We start from the raw sequence: 17,374 nt of genomic DNA, 5'->3' as shown, positions 1-17,374 counted from the left end.
TCTGAATTGTGGTTTGAGGTTGGCGGTCATAGGCTGAAACTTGGAATCGACGAATTTGCTTTGATCTCGGGTTTAAACTGTCAAGGTGACAACAGTAAGTATGCCTATACAAAAGTTGAAAATGGCATTTTGGATAAGTACTTCAGCAGGTTGCAATCTGTTTCTAAACAGACCCTTCATGATTTTTTTAAAGCTAGGCGTTGGGAGTTGGAGGAGGATGGGTTTAAGATAGCATTTATGCATTTTTTGCATAACTTCTTGCCTGCTTCACCGAGGACTGCTCGTATCCCTTTGAAGGACTTTGACGTAGTTGATTCGGCTTATTTGAACGACTATCCATGGGGTATTGACGTTTTCAAGTACGCGTTTGATTCTTTGTCGAAAAGAACTGTTCATAGTCCGGGATCTCTTATTATTGAAGACAACATTTACCAGTATCGCCTTCAAGGTTTCCCATATGCACTGGTATGTTGGTTCTACGAGTGTTGCCCGGTAGTGGAAAATACCTTTGCTCAGCTAGTGAATAAAGATGCTATCCCGCGGATTCTGAGGTGGCAAGCATTCGTTCCTGCAAAATACATTGATGTTGACAGGGATTTATTTGTTGATATTGCATCCGATGAGGTTCGTATGTGTTAAATTTTCAATTTTTCAGATGTAAATTATCATTTACTCTATTTTCATATATGGTGTTCATTTATTATGTGTAGATGATTTTCCGATTAATTGTTCCAACCCCGGCAGAGATGAATGCCCTTCGTCTAGGTGACTTATTCAAAACAATTAAGGGAAACGAGGAGGGTTACTGTCCGGCATTTCATATATTGAAGGACGGTGAATCAACGTCGAACACTTCAGTTTTAAATGTTATGGAAGAGAAGCTGGAAATTTTGATGGCTGGTCAAAAGACGATGAAGGATGATATAATGGATTTGAAACGTTTATTCACTTCCAAATTTTCCAAACTTTTGACAGTAGTCAATTCTTTGAATGCAAGGCTAACTCTTATTGGTGATTCTAAAACGGTAATTTGTTTTGATTTATGTATTTTGTACTTTTATCACTTAGAGTTTAGTTAAATATAATTTATGTTATTTCATATTATGTTATTGTAACTTGATGGGAACCTAATATGAACTCCATATCTGTATCAGGTTGAAATTGAGAAACAAGATGTTTCTGATGGCTTGCAGACAAGGGTTGACAAAGAAAAAAAGGTTGTTCTTCCTGCAGAGGAGATTTCAATGAAACCATATAGAAATGGTACTTCTATAGTAACGGAATGAGAATAAAAGGATGGTAGGGAGTCTGCTGTTCCAGTTTCTGCTGATACTAAAGCTACTTCCAGCAAAGAAATGAATGGTAAGGAGTCTGCTGATGAAAAAGAAGGTGCTGAAAAAATCGAATTGGAAGATTTGGTTTGCGAGATGGCTGTACTTGAAGGCTAGGATGACCGTGGTGAACATTGTGTTCTTGTTTCTTCTGAACACGTTGATCTTATCTCTCCGACTTTTGAGGTATATTTAATAATTTGAAATTAAGCTATTTTGATTAACTATATTAATTTATTTATTGTCAATTTACTAGGTTTCGCGACAAAGCGAGGTGAATTTAAAATCTCCAGCATATGACACCATCAATCAGACTAAAAAAAATGCAAGTGAATCTATTACTGAATTCAAATCAAAGGAGGTATTGTTTGCTTTAAGTTATATTTATAGTTTAATTTTATATATGATGGTTCACATAAAGTATATATAGAGTTGATATCAGATCACTTACTGTATCCTCTCTTATGTTTTTGGTAGTCTGGTCCTTCTTCAAGCCGCATCATACCGACGGAAAGTGGTTGTAAAGTCCGTATTTGTCCATTTGATGCTAATCACATTTTATTTAGTGATGCCACCAAACAAGACATCATTCATAATTGGCTGGAAGAAGGACGTTCTAAAGGGACCAAGTTCGTATCTCAACTTACTTTTTTCAGTTCTGTTTTAATGCTCACTTATTTAATTTTTTTTCTTTGTTTGTTTAGAAGGCAAAGCTGGATATACGATCCAAAGATTGATAACTTCCATCCCCGTCTTTCTCTTGGCGTGGTTGATATTCAAACGAAATCCTGGTTTTACCATCTCTACCACGTTGGAAAGCCTATGGAGTGTTCTGTAAGTATATCTTCTTCTTTTATTTTTTCTTTTTTTAATTTTGTGTGTTTATTATTTGAATTACTCACGATATTTTTATTAATAACATTGTTGTGACTGTATGGCTACTTAACCTTAATTTTTGTTCATTTGGCAGCATGTAGATGTTCTCTTTTATTTCTGAGAAAGAAAATGGAATATGGATGTGCTGCAAACAGTAGATGTACGTCTACTAATAATTTTTTTGATCTACGTATTCAAACTCTCTACATAGCATACATGAAAAAGCAAGATGTGTCACTTGTTTCTTCGAAACATACAGTGGCTGCCTACATTGAAGGTGGTTCTATGCGTTGCAATACGAAGTGGGCTAATGTTGACGATTTTTTTTTTCGATCAATTGTGTTAACGATTGGCATTGGATTTTGGCTCGCCTGAATTTTAAGGAACGATGCATCTATATCTACAATTCGTTGAGGTCGGCGCAATATGACAGATCAGCAACTGAATATGTTACCTGCTATCGTGTGTTGCTTCCACTATTCCTTCAAGCTACCAATTTTTATTATTCTCGAGATGACATAGATACTACTGTCGGTGCTTACGAGGGAAAGAGAATAACTGATCCGTTCAAAATAGAGATTGTGGAAAACATGCCTATCCAAAAAGATGTGTAAGTCTATAATTTGTGTTTAATTTTATTTAGTTGGGTATATTAAAGAGTTATGGTGACAGAATAGGAACTTAATGTCAACCCTATGTCTTATGTTTTTTTTATTTTTTCTCACTTTTCGTAATGATTGTGGAGTTCATATGTTTTCCGCTGCTGAGTTCTTTGTTGATGGGAAAGTTCTGGGGCATGATTATGATGTCAAAGAACACCGTGCTCGTTACGCTTCGTCATTATATTTGTATGCTCGTTGGAAGGAAAGCATTTCATGTGTTAGTGAAGATGAGGGTCCTCTTAAACTCAAGAGAACATCTGCCTAGGGAGTGAAGAGGAAGCTAATTTATGGAGGTTCAAGATGAAGAATGTTATTGTTTTTTGTTTGTAAAGAAAGTCTTTCCTTTTGTCACACTTTTATTTTGCTTGAAGGACATGAATGTCCATTTATTTCTTATTTCAAGTCTATTTTAGAGTATGTGTAAAAACAGGTAATTACATGTAATATCCCGTATTTTTAATTTTTTTTTTAAATTTATTATTTTTGCTTTCATCAGGATTTAGGTAATTTATTATTATTATTATTATATATTTTTATTAAATTTTATTTTAGTCGTTCGTTGATTCGATTCGTGTTTGGTTTTTATTATTGAATCTTTAAAAAAAGAAAAAAAGGAAAGAAATATAAATGAATATCTATAATCCATGCAAAATGAAAACAAATCCATGCATTTCCTTTTCATATCCACGTAAAAGTGGAAGTTTGCCCATTCAATGTAAAACTCATGCATTACCTTCATATAATGTGAAAAATAGAAGTTTGGCCCATTCTCTTTTGCATGAAAGCCCACTTTTGATGTGTGCTTCAATATGAAGCAGGAACCAACTCTTTGTGCAGCAGTACATATTAGGGCGTTTTTCTTTGATATTTTTACGTTTCCTTTTCTTTAAAAAAAAAAACCCTATTCCACCTCGCTTATTTTGGAAACCTAGCCATCACCCTCTTCTTCAAAAATCAATGAGAATCATACGTATTGATCCTCTCAAACTCCAAATCTTGTTATCGTCGTCCTCTTCAATCCCAAGGCTTCGGAATCGTTATTCGGTAGGTTAATCTCTCCATATCACGAGCCGTCGATTTATCGTGTTTGAGATTCTATGGCTACTGTGTTCTTCATTTTTGTTATGCCGATGGGTTTTTGTCCAAAGCTGTTTATTGTTGGTTGCGAAAGGTATCTTGTTGATTGTTTATCTTGGCTTGAACCTCTCGATATCATTTCACGTTGTGATTATTTGAAACCGTTTCTCTGTTTATATGTTATGGACACAAATATGCAAGCCACTGCCCTTCTTTTATTGCTGCTCAGATTCTTATTGATTCATGTGTTAAATGATGTTAGTTTAGGTTTTAATTGAGTGATTTAAACTTGAGAATTTGTAGTTTCTGTTACTGAGATGCGTTTTTGATTTCGTGAGCTGAGGATTTGTGACTTTGATTTTATTACCTTTGGTTAAGAATATAAATGGAGGCAGTGGACATTCTTTTGAATTCAAATAGGATTAATTGGTTTAAAGTTGATTGTTGGCAGTAATAATTAGTTAATAGGAATGTTGGCCATTTCATTTAATTATGGTGATTGGCTATTTATTTATTTTTGATTTATTAAAAGTTTGGATTTGATTTTTATATTCTGATTTGAAACCAAACCGTTGATTATTGATGTGACCGTTTAATTGCTATCGATTGGTATTATTTTAAATCTAGAAATAATGTTTATTTGATTTTAAATCGAATTGTGTTTTATATTATATATTTTTAACGAGTAATTACTTGGGTAATTGTCAATTTTGAGAATATTGATTTAAGCATACCAATTTGGCTAATGCGTTTTAGCTTTTAAATTACTTTCTTAACTATTTTAGTTAAGTAATTGACAGTAACTATTGGTCATATTATTTAAGCTATTGAGTCCTGTTTTAATTAATGATTATTATTTTATCAAACTATTTTTATAAATATAAACTCGGGTTTATATTTGATAAACGTTTTAAGTCGGGTTAGACTTGGGTCACTCGACAAGCGAGGTTAGCTTGGTAGTTATTGGTAACTCGGCTAACCCACTATTTGGAAATTGTTTATTATTTAGAGTTTATTAAATAATATTTATAAAATAGATTTTAAAACAAGAACTCAATAGACTTATATTAATTCGGCTTTATTACCTAATGGGTATTTTTATGTGTTTTGGCTTGTTTATTTCCGACGTGTTAATTGTGCTAGTCTTATGTGGTGTCTAGTACTCTCTAGAGTTAGGGTCTGTTTTTAATAATTATTTTTATTTGTCTAGACCCGTCTATTGTTCGTGCTCCAGAGGCGAACCAGAATTAGTTGCTTGCCGGTTTTCACGTGGATTAGCAAGCAGTGAGTTTGTACTTACTATTTACCGCTTTATTAAGTAAATTGTTATTTTAATATTAAATATATATACTGTACGTATATTTCGAACTGTTTTTATATTATGGCTTCTAGTTGGAACATGCTACCTAATGGGCATCATTAGGACTGTGTGCGCACCGGTATTGATCTGGGTAAGGTATATATGGAAATGTGGTAACTCGGTGTGAGCATAGCTCTCGGGACCAGGTAGAGTAACTCGGTGTAGCTCAGCTCTCGGGACTCTGGTATAAGTGTGGTCAGTGGTAACTCGGTGTAGCTCAGCTCTCGGGACCAGACATATTGGATCATGTTATTTATTTAGAATTGTGGATTAGGGTTCCAACTATTATTCGTAATATCATTATTAAATGTTTTAAACAGTTTTAAAGGTTTTCCACTTAATAAATGTAGATAGTGGTATAAACTCATCTCAGTATATCTGACCCCGTTGTTTTCCCAATTTTCCCCAGGGTTATGATCTGAGAGAGTCTGGTGATCTCCGCATTTACTTTTTCTCGGAGGTTCCTTTTATTTTTAATAAACTGTAAAACTGTTTTATTCTTAGACCGCAGTAGTAACTAGACGTCTTTATTATTATTATATATTTTGTCGGATTGGTTCGACTGGTTATATTGGTTTGGCATGTTATATTATTTACATTGGTTTATGATAAATTTATTTTAGACTTGGAATTGAATAAGCATGTTATATTAACTGTTGAATATTATAACTGCTAGATTTAAACTGAAGTCTCGATTGCCCCCGAGCATTGGTTTTCTGCAGGTTTATGTGTTTATGTATTAAACGAAAGGCTAGCTACGGGTTTTGGTACTACATTACCCATACCCTAGCGCCGGTCGCGATTCATGAAAATGGGTCGTGACAAACTTGGTATCAGAGCCTGGTTTCAAACTAAGGCCTTATGCATGTTATTTGTTATGTGTTTTTGGCATGATAAGTTGATGTCGTGTCTTAGGAACTACTGCGGAATTAGGATTCGTGTCTTGTCTTTTAAAACGTCATCATTTGTTTTCAAACCTTCAGCCTACATCCTATAGGTGATGTCTGTCAGTCCTTATTTGGTATTGATGTTTTGATTGACAATTTATTTCACTTGGATGTTAATTGCTGTGTTTTATTATGTTGAGATTATTTCACTTGGGTGGTTATAATTGCTTCCAATTTCTCGGGAATCATAGGTTGAATAATTTTTCTAAACTCATACTTGGGTATGGTGTTTTGTTATATATTTGGCGACTATGCCTGATACAATTTAGAATATATGAAATGGTTACGGTTATTTTACATGATGCGTTGAACTGCTTTTGCCTTGTTAATAAAGTACATCTTGGCTTTGGCCTCGATTGTTGATTTTAAATGTGATCGTATGTTGGGCGTTAGCCTTATTTTTTAATTAAAGAGATTTTGGGTTAAACCTTAACACGTGTTTTGATGGCCATGCATTTTTGACCACATGTTGATTTAAAGATTTTCATTGGGATTATTGTTTTATCTGATTTGTGTTTCGACACAAAATCATAAGAGAAGTTTGATTTTAAATTCTTAAAAAGTTTGATTTTTGATTGAGTTACCAGTAAAAAGAAATTCTTGTATTTTGAAATATTATGTTTGGTTTGGTGTTAACAAGCGATGATTTCAAAATGATATTTTATGAGATGAGCCATTGTTTTAAGAATTTAACGATAAAATTATTTTATCATGTTGTAGTATGTCAGCATTTTAAATTTTTGGGATTTACGGAATAGATGTTGGAGATTAAAGATTTCTCACTTGAGTTTTTAAATTACTGTTTAGCGGTTGGGTTAGTTGAGCTCCCAAATTTGAAAGGGTGGAAATTGGATTAAAATATTTTTCCGAATTTACAAATATTTTGAATACATTTTATAAACGGTTGTTTTGGGTTCGACTTGGGTCACCCAAATTTAGGAGTTGAGCTTGGTAGTTGTAATGACTCGGCTAGCTCGATGATTTTATGGTTTGAGATACTTGGGTATCCGTTTTAAAACAACTGATTAATAAGAAGAGACTTTTACAAATTGTGATTTTGTTTTAACATTGGGGTTCAACAAAACTTGGAAGTTTTTGTATTCGACTTTAAATTTCAAAACGAATTTTGAAGTATAATTTTTAAAGGATGATATAATTACATGGTAATTTTGTAGTGAGATTTCAAAAATGTTGTGGCATGTCCTGTTTTGTCATTTAAGTATGTTTGGGTAAATTTTTGCTTAATGGCAACACTTATGTGGTTTATGATTTGTAGCAATCATAATATTTTTGGTTTTAATTTGCGTGGTATAATTCGCTTACATGTCGAATTAAGTTAATGGTTTTGTTTCATCTATTCGTGCAATGTAGCACCTAATTTTTGGTTTGTTTGCGAGTCGAATTTTTGTTCAGACACTGTTTTGATATAATATCAAATGGGGATAAGCTGGGTTTTCTATGTTACGGTTTAGATCGAAATCTTTGGGTTTCGATGTCAAGGTAGAGGAGGGATATATTCCCTTGGATTGGCTAATGGTTTCTAGTTATCCTAGAATGGATAGAGAAAATTCTGAACCGAGAAGATAGATCGGTGTAATGATACATTGGTGTTTTCATCAAGTCTGATGATGCGATGCGAGAGCTGGCGACAAAGTTGGTAGGAACGTATTGATGTGTTATTACTTTAGGAAAAAGTTTCAGTTTGGGTTGAGGTTAGTTGGATGCTCATGTAATGAAGTTGTTAGGAGGAGTTGTTTGTAGCATTGAGTGTTGCTAGGTTGCAAGTAAGGAAACTGAGAAATATTTTGAGGTTATCGAGTGCACATCTCACAGAGTGTAACGACTAGCAAATGTTTTATTGAGAAATGGATTTCAAAGGTTGATATGTTAAAATATTTGAAATATTTTTAACACGTAATTGTGCCCAGACATATCATGAACATGCATTTTAAATGTCACGAATAGGATTGCATTGAGCATTGAGAATGTTCACTAAATAAAAGATAAATTAATAATTGATACATGCATAATAGTATATGCATCACGTGCATTGATATGATTAGGATTGGATGCAACTCTTTGGGGATGAGAGATGTCATCACCCTGGCGCACAATTATGTAAAATGGATTTTATCAATAAAGTGTTTTGAGAAAGATGTTTTGAAACAAACTCGTGAGTCACTCTGTGATATGTTTATTTATAAAGTTGTTGGATTTCAAATGATTTTGAAACCGTTACCGAAAGGTAGCTAGACAAATACTCTGTGATGATGGTGATGATTATTGGACATTTACGTTGTGAACGATTGGTTTGTAGAATCAGAATCTTGTGGAATGAGTAAGAATGATTTTTAGGTTGCGCTCGAGATATAATTGTGCTAAGAGCGGCATAGTGTATTTTAGAATAGAAAGCTTCATGTTAATTAAGGATTTATGGATTTAGAATGTTGGTTATGCTCCATGTGTGTATATACACTATAATTTTGTTTTAAACAAAACTTTATCTTTCTAGATTTAAAATTGTCCAAAGTATTTTGGTGAACTGATATATGGAATATTTATAAACAAGGAATTTATATTGCTGATTTTACTTTTATGAGGAAAGGGAGAAATTTTGTCAAAATTGATTTAAAAGGGGATAATAAATTTTCCGCTTAAGCGATTTCTTTAGATTGTGTTTTTGTTTGAGAAAATTTAGAAGCGACTTAAAATTTTGGGATGTTTGAAACATCAATGTGTATTTTGAATACGGAGGATTTTGCCACAGTTGGCTTTTAAAGTATAAACTATTTAAAAAGTATTTTAACAAGTTTGATTTTAAGAAAACATAAATTTTGATAGTTGAGTTGTTTAATAAATTTGCAAATGTATTAAAAGGAAAAAAAATCAGATTCAAATGTGGAGATTTGAAAATTTTCAAGGGTTTGCAAAACTAATGGTTTTTCAATGGTAAAGGTATTTCGATTTTGAATGAAAAAGGAGGTGTAAGACGTAGAGTCTTTTAAACAGGGTGGAAAATTTTTGTATACAAAATATTTTGTACTGAAAGATTTTATTCTCCTAGGGATTGGTTTTGAGCATAACTAACAATCCAGTAGTAGTAAACTTTTCGTAGTGATCTCTCCTTGTATACGAGGTTATAGTAAATTGATTGAATAATTTTGAAAATTTGAGTTTGATTTGGATATATGAGATAGTTGATTTGAGAATCAGGAATCACGGTTAATAGGTTTCGACCACCATGATTGGTTGATCAATTTTGTTAATTGATGGTGTTATCGTAATGTTGTATATCATTTTTATCATGGTTGAAAATTGTTGTGAGAGACAAAATTTTGAGTTGTGAGATTCAGTCGATGTCCAGTTTAGTTGTGGCGTCATGTTTCTGAGTGATTGGAAGAATCATTTTGATGGATTTTGTTTATCGCTCATAGAAATTTTGTTATCATGAGAGAAGTCCGCTTGTCTTTGAATTGCGATATGAGTTTTGTGTTTTATGATTCAAAAGTTAATGGTATTATCAAGTTGGTACTAATTGTTAAGATTAGATGACTATTATGATGTTTGTTTTGTAACCGAAAAATTATCTGAAGTTTATTGGGTTTTGTTATTGATTATTTTGATGTCGAGATGTTATAAGTGGAAGTAAGAAATTGTTTTAGAACAATAGGTTTTATAAGCTATGTTCACACTATCCTTGTTTAGTTTGAAAAAAAAAGTTTTGAATTGTAGATCTAAAGTCGAGCTTAGTGCTTGATCTTGTATTTGATATTAAGGATTTTATAATAGATGAGTTTCGAGCTAAATTGGGAGCCACTCCGGTATAGAGTAATTGTGACTCTCAGTTGAATAATTGTGTTATTATTAGTTGGAGCACCTAATTATTAGAAACAGAATTTGGTACATATGTGTGTTGTGATCACTTATTTTGCGAATCAGTGTCAGTTTGAGATTCGAGATTCGTTCTTAATTATCCTAAGTATATCAGCTGAGTGTTTTGTAATAGAGTTTGTTTTATCTTAGTTGATCTCATCTAGAGTTGCATTATCGTTTATGCCTAGTGGAAATTGAGTCAGTACTTTGGTGACCTTTGAGTGTGTTTGGTTTATGCAACTGGAGGTATTGAGTTGTTAGAGGGACAACCTGTTTAATTTTGCTTACGCGTGTACGAATGTCGTTGAGCATGGGATACCTTTGACTACAGTTGGGTTGGTTTCTTAGTTGAGAACTGTTCTTTAATGACAGAGGTCGTTTGCAGTTTCGTTGTTTTTGTTGTCCTGGTTAACATTGGGTATCTTGTGGATGCGTTTTCTTATCGGCTTTGTACAATTTGTTTAGCTGGACGTGTAACTTTATGTTGTGTATTAAGTTAGTCGTTTTTGTTTTAAATTCGAGGACGAATTTTTTTTAAGTTGGGGAGAATGTAATATCCCGTATTTTTAATTTTTTTTTTAAATTATTATTTTTGCTTTCATCAGGATTTAGGTAATTTATTATTATTATTATTATATATTTTTATTAAATTTTATTTTAGTCGTTCGTTGATTCGATTCGTGTTTGGTTTTTATTATTGAATCTTTAAAAAAAGAAAAAAAGGAAAGAAATATAAATGAATATCTATAATCCATGCAAAATGAAAACAAATCCATGCATTTCCTTTTCATATCCACGTAAAAGTGGAAGTTTGCCCATTCAATGTAAAACTCATGCATTACCTTCATATAATGTGAAAAATAGAAGTTTGGCCCATTCTCTTTTGCATGAAAGCCCACTTTTGATGTGTGCTTCAATATGAAGCAGGAACCAACTCTTTGTGCAGCAGTACATATTACGGCGTTTTTCTTTGATATTTTTACGTTTCCTTTTCTTTAAAAAAAAAAACCCTATTCCACCTCGCTTATTTTGGAAACCTAGCCATCACCCTCTTCTTCAAAAATCAATGAGAATCATACGTATTGATCCTCTCAAACTCCAAATCTTGTTATCGTCGTCCTCTTCAATCCCAAGGCTTCGGAATCGTTATTCGGTAGGTTAATCTCTCCATATCACGAGCCGTCGATTTATCGTGTTTGAGATTCTATGGCTACTGTGTTCTTCATTTTTGTTATGCCGATGGGTTTTTGTCCAAAGCTGTTTATTGTTGGTTGCGAAAGGTATCTTGTTGATTGTTTATCTTGGCTTGAACCTCTCGATATCATTTCACGTTGTGATTATTTGAAACCGTTTCTCTGTTTATATGTTATGGACACAAATATGCAAGCCACTGCCCTTCTTTTATTGCTGCTCAGATTCTTATTGATTCATGTGTTAAATGATGTTAGTTTAGGTTTTAATTGAGTGATTTAAACTTGAGAATTTGTAGTTTCTGTTACTGAGATGCGTTTTTGATTTCGTGAGCTGAGGATTTGTGACTTTGATTTTATTACCTTTGGTTAAGAATATAAATGGAGGCAGTGGACATTCTTTTGAATTCAAATAGGATTAATTGGTTTAAAGTTGATTGTTGGCAGTAATAATTAGTTAATAGGAATGTTGGCCATTTCATTTAATTATGGTGATTGGCTATTTATTTATTTTTGATTTATTAAAAGTTTGGATTTGATTTTTATATTCTGATTTGAAACCAAACCGTTGATTATTGATGTGACCGTTTAATTGCTATCGATTGGTATTATTTTAAATCTAGAAATAATGTTTATTTGATTTTAAATCGAATTGTGTTTTATATTATATATTTTTAACGAGTAATTACTTGGGTAATTGTCAATTTTGAGAATATTGATTTAAGCATACCAATTTGGCTAATGCGTTTTAGCTTTTAAATTACTTTCTTAACTATTTTAGTTAAGTAATTGACAGTAACTATTGGTCATATTATTTAAGCTATTGAGTCCTGTTTTAATTAATGATTATTATTTTATCAAACTATTTTTATAAATATAAACTCGGGTTTATATTTGATAAACGTTTTAAGTCGGGTTAGACTTGGGTCACTCGACAAGCGAGGTTAGCTTGGTAGTTATTGGTAACTCGGCTAACCCACTATTTGGAAATTGTTTATTATTTAGAGTTTATTAAATAATATTTATAAAATAGATTTTAAAACAAGAACTCAATAGACTTATATTAATTCGGCTTTATTACCTAATGGGTATTTTTATGTGTTTTGGCTTGTTTATTTCCGACGTGTTAATTGTGCTAGTCTTATGTGGTGTCTAGTACTCTCTAGAGTTAGGGTCTGTTTTTAATAATTATTTTTATTTGTCTAGACCCGTCTATTGTTCGTGCTCCAGAGGCGAACCAGAATTAGTTGCTTGCCGGTTTTCACGTGGATTAGCAAGCAGTGAGTTTGTACTTACTATTTACCGCTTTATTAAGTAAATTGTTATTTTAATATTAAATATATATACTGTACGTATATTTCGAACTGTTTTTATATTATGGCTTCTAGTTGGAACATGCTACCTAATGGGCATCATTAGGACTGTGTGCGCACCGGTATTGATCTGGGTAAGGTATATATGGAAATGTGGTAACTCGGTGTGAGCATAGCTCTCGGGACCAGGTAGAGTAACTCGGTGTAGCTCAGCTCTCGGGACTCTGGTATAAGTGTGGTCAGTGGTAACTCGGTGTAGCTCAGCTCTCGGGACCAGACATATTGGATCATGTTATTTATTTAGAATTGTGGATTAGGGTTCCAACTATTATTCGTAATATCATTATTAAATGTTTTAAACAGTTTTAAAGGTTTTCCACTTAATAAATGTAGATAGTGGTATAAACTCATCTCAGTATATCTGACCCCGTTGTTTTCCCAATTTTCCCCAGGGTTATGATCTGAGAGAGTCTGGTGATCTCCGCATTTACTTTTTCTCGGAGGTTCCTTTTATTTTTAATAAACTGTAAAACTGTTTTATTCTTAGACCGCAGTAGTAACTAGACGTCTTTATTATTATTATATATTTTGTCGGATTGGTTCGACTGGTTATATTGGTTTGGCATGTTATATTATTTACATTGGTTTATGATAAATTTATTTTAGACTTGGAATTGAATAAGCATGTTATATTAACTGTTGAATATTATAACTGCTAGATTTAAACTGAAGTCTCGATTGCCCCCGAGCATTGGTTTTCTGCAGGTTTATGTGTTTATGTATTAAACGAAAGGCTAGCTACGGGTTTTGGTACTACATTACCCATACCCTAGCGCCGGTCGCGATTCATGAAAATGGGTCGTGACAAACTTGGTATCAGAGCCTGGTTTCAAACTAAGGCCTTATGCATGTTATTTGTTATGTGTTTTTGGCATGATAAGTTGATGTCGTGTCTTAGGAACTACTGCGGAATTAGGATTCGTGTCTTGTCTTTTAAAACGTCATCATTTGTTTTCAAACCTTCAGCCTACATCCTATAGGTGATGTCTGTCAGTCCTTATTTGGTATTGATGTTTTGATTGACAATTTATTTCACTTGGATGTTAATTGCTGTGTTTTATTATGTTGAGATTATTTCACTTGGGTGGTTATAATTGCTTCCAATTTCTCGGGAATCATAGGTTGAATAATTTTTCTAAACTCATACTTGGGTATGGTGTTTTGTTATATATTTGGCGACTATGCCTGATACAATTTAGAATATATGAAATGGTTACGGTTATTTTACATGATGCGTTGAACTGCTTTTGCCTTGTTAATAAAGTACATCTTGGCTTTGGCCTCGATTGTTGATTTTAAATGTGATCGTATGTTGGGCGTTAGCCTTATTTTTTAATTAAAGAGATTTTGGGTTAAACCTTAACACGTGTTTTGATGGCCATGCATTTTTGACCACATGTTGATTTAAAGATTTTCATTGGGATTATTGTTTTATCTGATTTGTGTTTCGACACAAAATCATAAGAGAAGTTTGATTTTAAATTCTTAAAAAGTTTGATTTTTGATTGAGTTACCAGTAAAAAGAAATTCTTGTATTTTGAAATATTATGTTTGGTTTGGTGTTAACAAGCGATGATTTCAAAATGATATTTTATGAGATGAGCCATTGTTTTAAGAATTTAACGATAAAATTATTTTATCATGTTGTAGTATGTCAGCATTTTAAATTTTTGGGATTTACGGAATAGATGTTGGAGATTAAAGATTTCTCACTTGAGTTTTTAAATTACTGTTTAGCGGTTGGGTTAGTTGAGCTCCCAAATTTGAAAGGGTGGAAATTGGATTAAAATATTTTTCCGAATTTACAAATATTTTGAATACATTTTATAAACGGTTGTTTTGGGTTCGACTTGGGTCACCCAAATTTAGGAGTTGAGCTTGGTAGTTGTAATGACTCGGCTAGCTCGATGATTTTATGGTTTGAGATACTTGGGTATCCGTTTTAAAACAACTGATTAATAAGAAGAGACTTTTACAAATTGTGATTTTGTTTTAACATTGGGGTTCAACAAAACTTGGAAGTTTTTGTATTCGACTTTAAATTTCAAAACGAATTTTGAAGTATAATTTTTAAAGGATGATATAATTACATGGTAATTTTGTAGTGAGATTTCAAAAATGTTGTGGCATGTCCTGTTTTGTCATTTAAGTATGTTTGGGTAAATTTTTGCTTAATGGCAACACTTATGTGGTTTATGATTTGTAGCAATCATAATATTTTTGGTTTTAATTTGCGTGGTATAATTCGCTTACATGTCGAATTAAGTTAATGGTTTTGTTTCATCTATTCGTGCAATGTAGCACCTAATTTTTGGTTTGTTTGCGAGTCGAATTTTTGTTCAGACACTGTTTTGATATAATATCAAATGGGGATAAGCTGGGTTTTCTATGTTACGGTTTAGATCGAAATCTTTGGGTTTCGATGTCAAGGTAGAGGAGGGATATATTCCCTTGGATTGGCTAATGGTTTCTAGTTATCCTAGAATGGATAGAGAAAATTCTGAACCGAGAAGATAGATCGGTGTAATGATACATTGGTGTTTTCATCAAGTCTGATGATGCGATGCGAGAGCTGGCGACAAAGTTGGTAGGAACGTATTGATGTGTTATTACTTTAGGAAAAAGTTTCAGTTTGGGTTGAGGTTAGTTGGATGCTCATGTAATGAAGTTGTTAGGAGGAGTTGTTTGTAGCATTGAGTGTTGCTAGGTTGCAAGTAAGGAAACTGAGAAATATTTTGAGGTTATCGAGTGCACATCTCACAGAGTGTAACGACTAGCAAATGTTTTATTGAGAAATGGATTTCAAAGGTTGATATGTTAAAATATTTGAAATATTTTTAACACGTAATTGTGCCCAGACATATCATGAACATGCATTTTAAATGTCACGAATAGGATTGCATTGAGCATTGAGAATGTTCACTAAATAAAAGATAAATTAATAATTGATACATGCATAATAGTATATGCATCACGTGCATTGATATGATTAGGATTGGATGCAACTCTTTGGGGATGAGAGATGTCATCACCCTGGCGCACAATTATGTAAAATGGATTTTATCAATAAAGTGTTTTGAGAAAGATGTTTTGAAACAAACTCGTGAGTCACTCTGTGATATGTTTATTTATAAAGTTGTTGGATTTCAAATGATTTTGAAACCGTTACCGAAAGGTAGCTAGACAAATACTCTGTGATGATGGTGATGATTATTGGACATTTACGTTGTGAACGATTGGTTTGTAGAATCAGAATCTTGTGGAATGAGTAAGAATGATTTTTAGGTTGCGCTCGAGATATAATTGTGCTAAGAGCGGCATAGTGTATTTTAGAATAGAAAGCTTCATGTTAATTAAGGATTTATGGATTTAGAATGTTGGTTATGCTCCATGTGTGTATATACACTATAATTTTGTTTTAAACAAAACTTTATCTTTCTAGATTTAAAATTGTCCAAAGTATTTTGGTGAACTGATATATGGAATATTTATAAACAAGGAATTTATATTGCTGATTTTACTTTTATGAGGAAAGGGAGAAATTTTGTCAAAATTGATTTAAAAGGGGATAATAAATTTTCCGCTTAAGCGATTTCTTTAGATTGTGTTTTTGTTTGAGAAAATTTAGAAGCGACTTAAAATTTTGGGATGTTTGAAACATCAATGTGTATTTTGAATACGGAGGATTTTGCCACAGTTGGCTTTTAAAGTATAAACTATTTAAAAAGTATTTTAACAAGTTTGATTTTAAGAAAACATAAATTTTGATAGTTGAGTTGTTTAATAAATTTGCAAATGTATTAAAAGGAAAAAAAATCAGATTCAAATGTGGAGATTTGAAAATTTTCAAGGGTTTGCAAAACTAATGGTTTTTCAATGGTAAAGGTATTTCGATTTTGAATGAAAAAGGAGGTGTAAGACGTAGAGTCTTTTAAACAGGGTGGAAAATTTTTGTATACAAAATATTTTGTACTGAAAGATTTTATTCTCCTAGGGATTGGTTTTGAGCATAACTAACAATCCAGTAGTAGTAAACTTTTCGTAGTGATCTCTCCTTGTATACGAGGTTATAGTAAATTGATTGAATAATTTTGAAAATTTGAGTTTGATTTGGATATATGAGATAGTTGATTTGAGAATCAGGAATCACGGTTAATAGGTTTCGACCACCATGATTGGTTGATCAATTTTGTTAATTGATGGTGTTATCGTAATGTTGTATATCATTTTTATCATGGTTGAAAATTGTTGTGAGAGACAAAATTTTGAGTTGTGAGATTCAGTCGATGTCCAGTTTAGTTGTGGCGTCATGTTTCTGAGTGATTGGAAGAATCATTTTGATGGATTTTGTTTATCGCTCATAGAAATTTTGTTATCATGAGAGAAGTCCGCTTGTCTTTGAATTGCGATATGAGTTTTGTGTTTTATGATTCAAAAGTTAATGGTATTATCAAGTTGGTACTAATTGTTAAGATTAGATGACTATTATGATGTTTGTTTTGTAACCGAAAAATTATCTGAAGTTTATTGGGTTTTGTTATTGATTATTTTGATGTCGAGATGTTATAAGTGGAAGTAAGAAATTGTTTTAGAACAATAGGTTTTATAAGCTATGTTCACACTATCCTTGTTTAGTTTGAAAAAAAAAGTTTTGAATTGTAGATCTAAAGTCGAGCTTAGTGCTT

This window comes from Mercurialis annua, linkage group LG8, assembly GCF_937616625.2.
Source record: "Mercurialis annua linkage group LG8, ddMerAnnu1.2, whole genome shotgun sequence".
NCBI lineage: Eukaryota > Viridiplantae > Streptophyta > Magnoliopsida > Malpighiales > Euphorbiaceae > Mercurialis > Mercurialis annua.
This window is presented reverse-complemented; position numbering follows the sequence as displayed.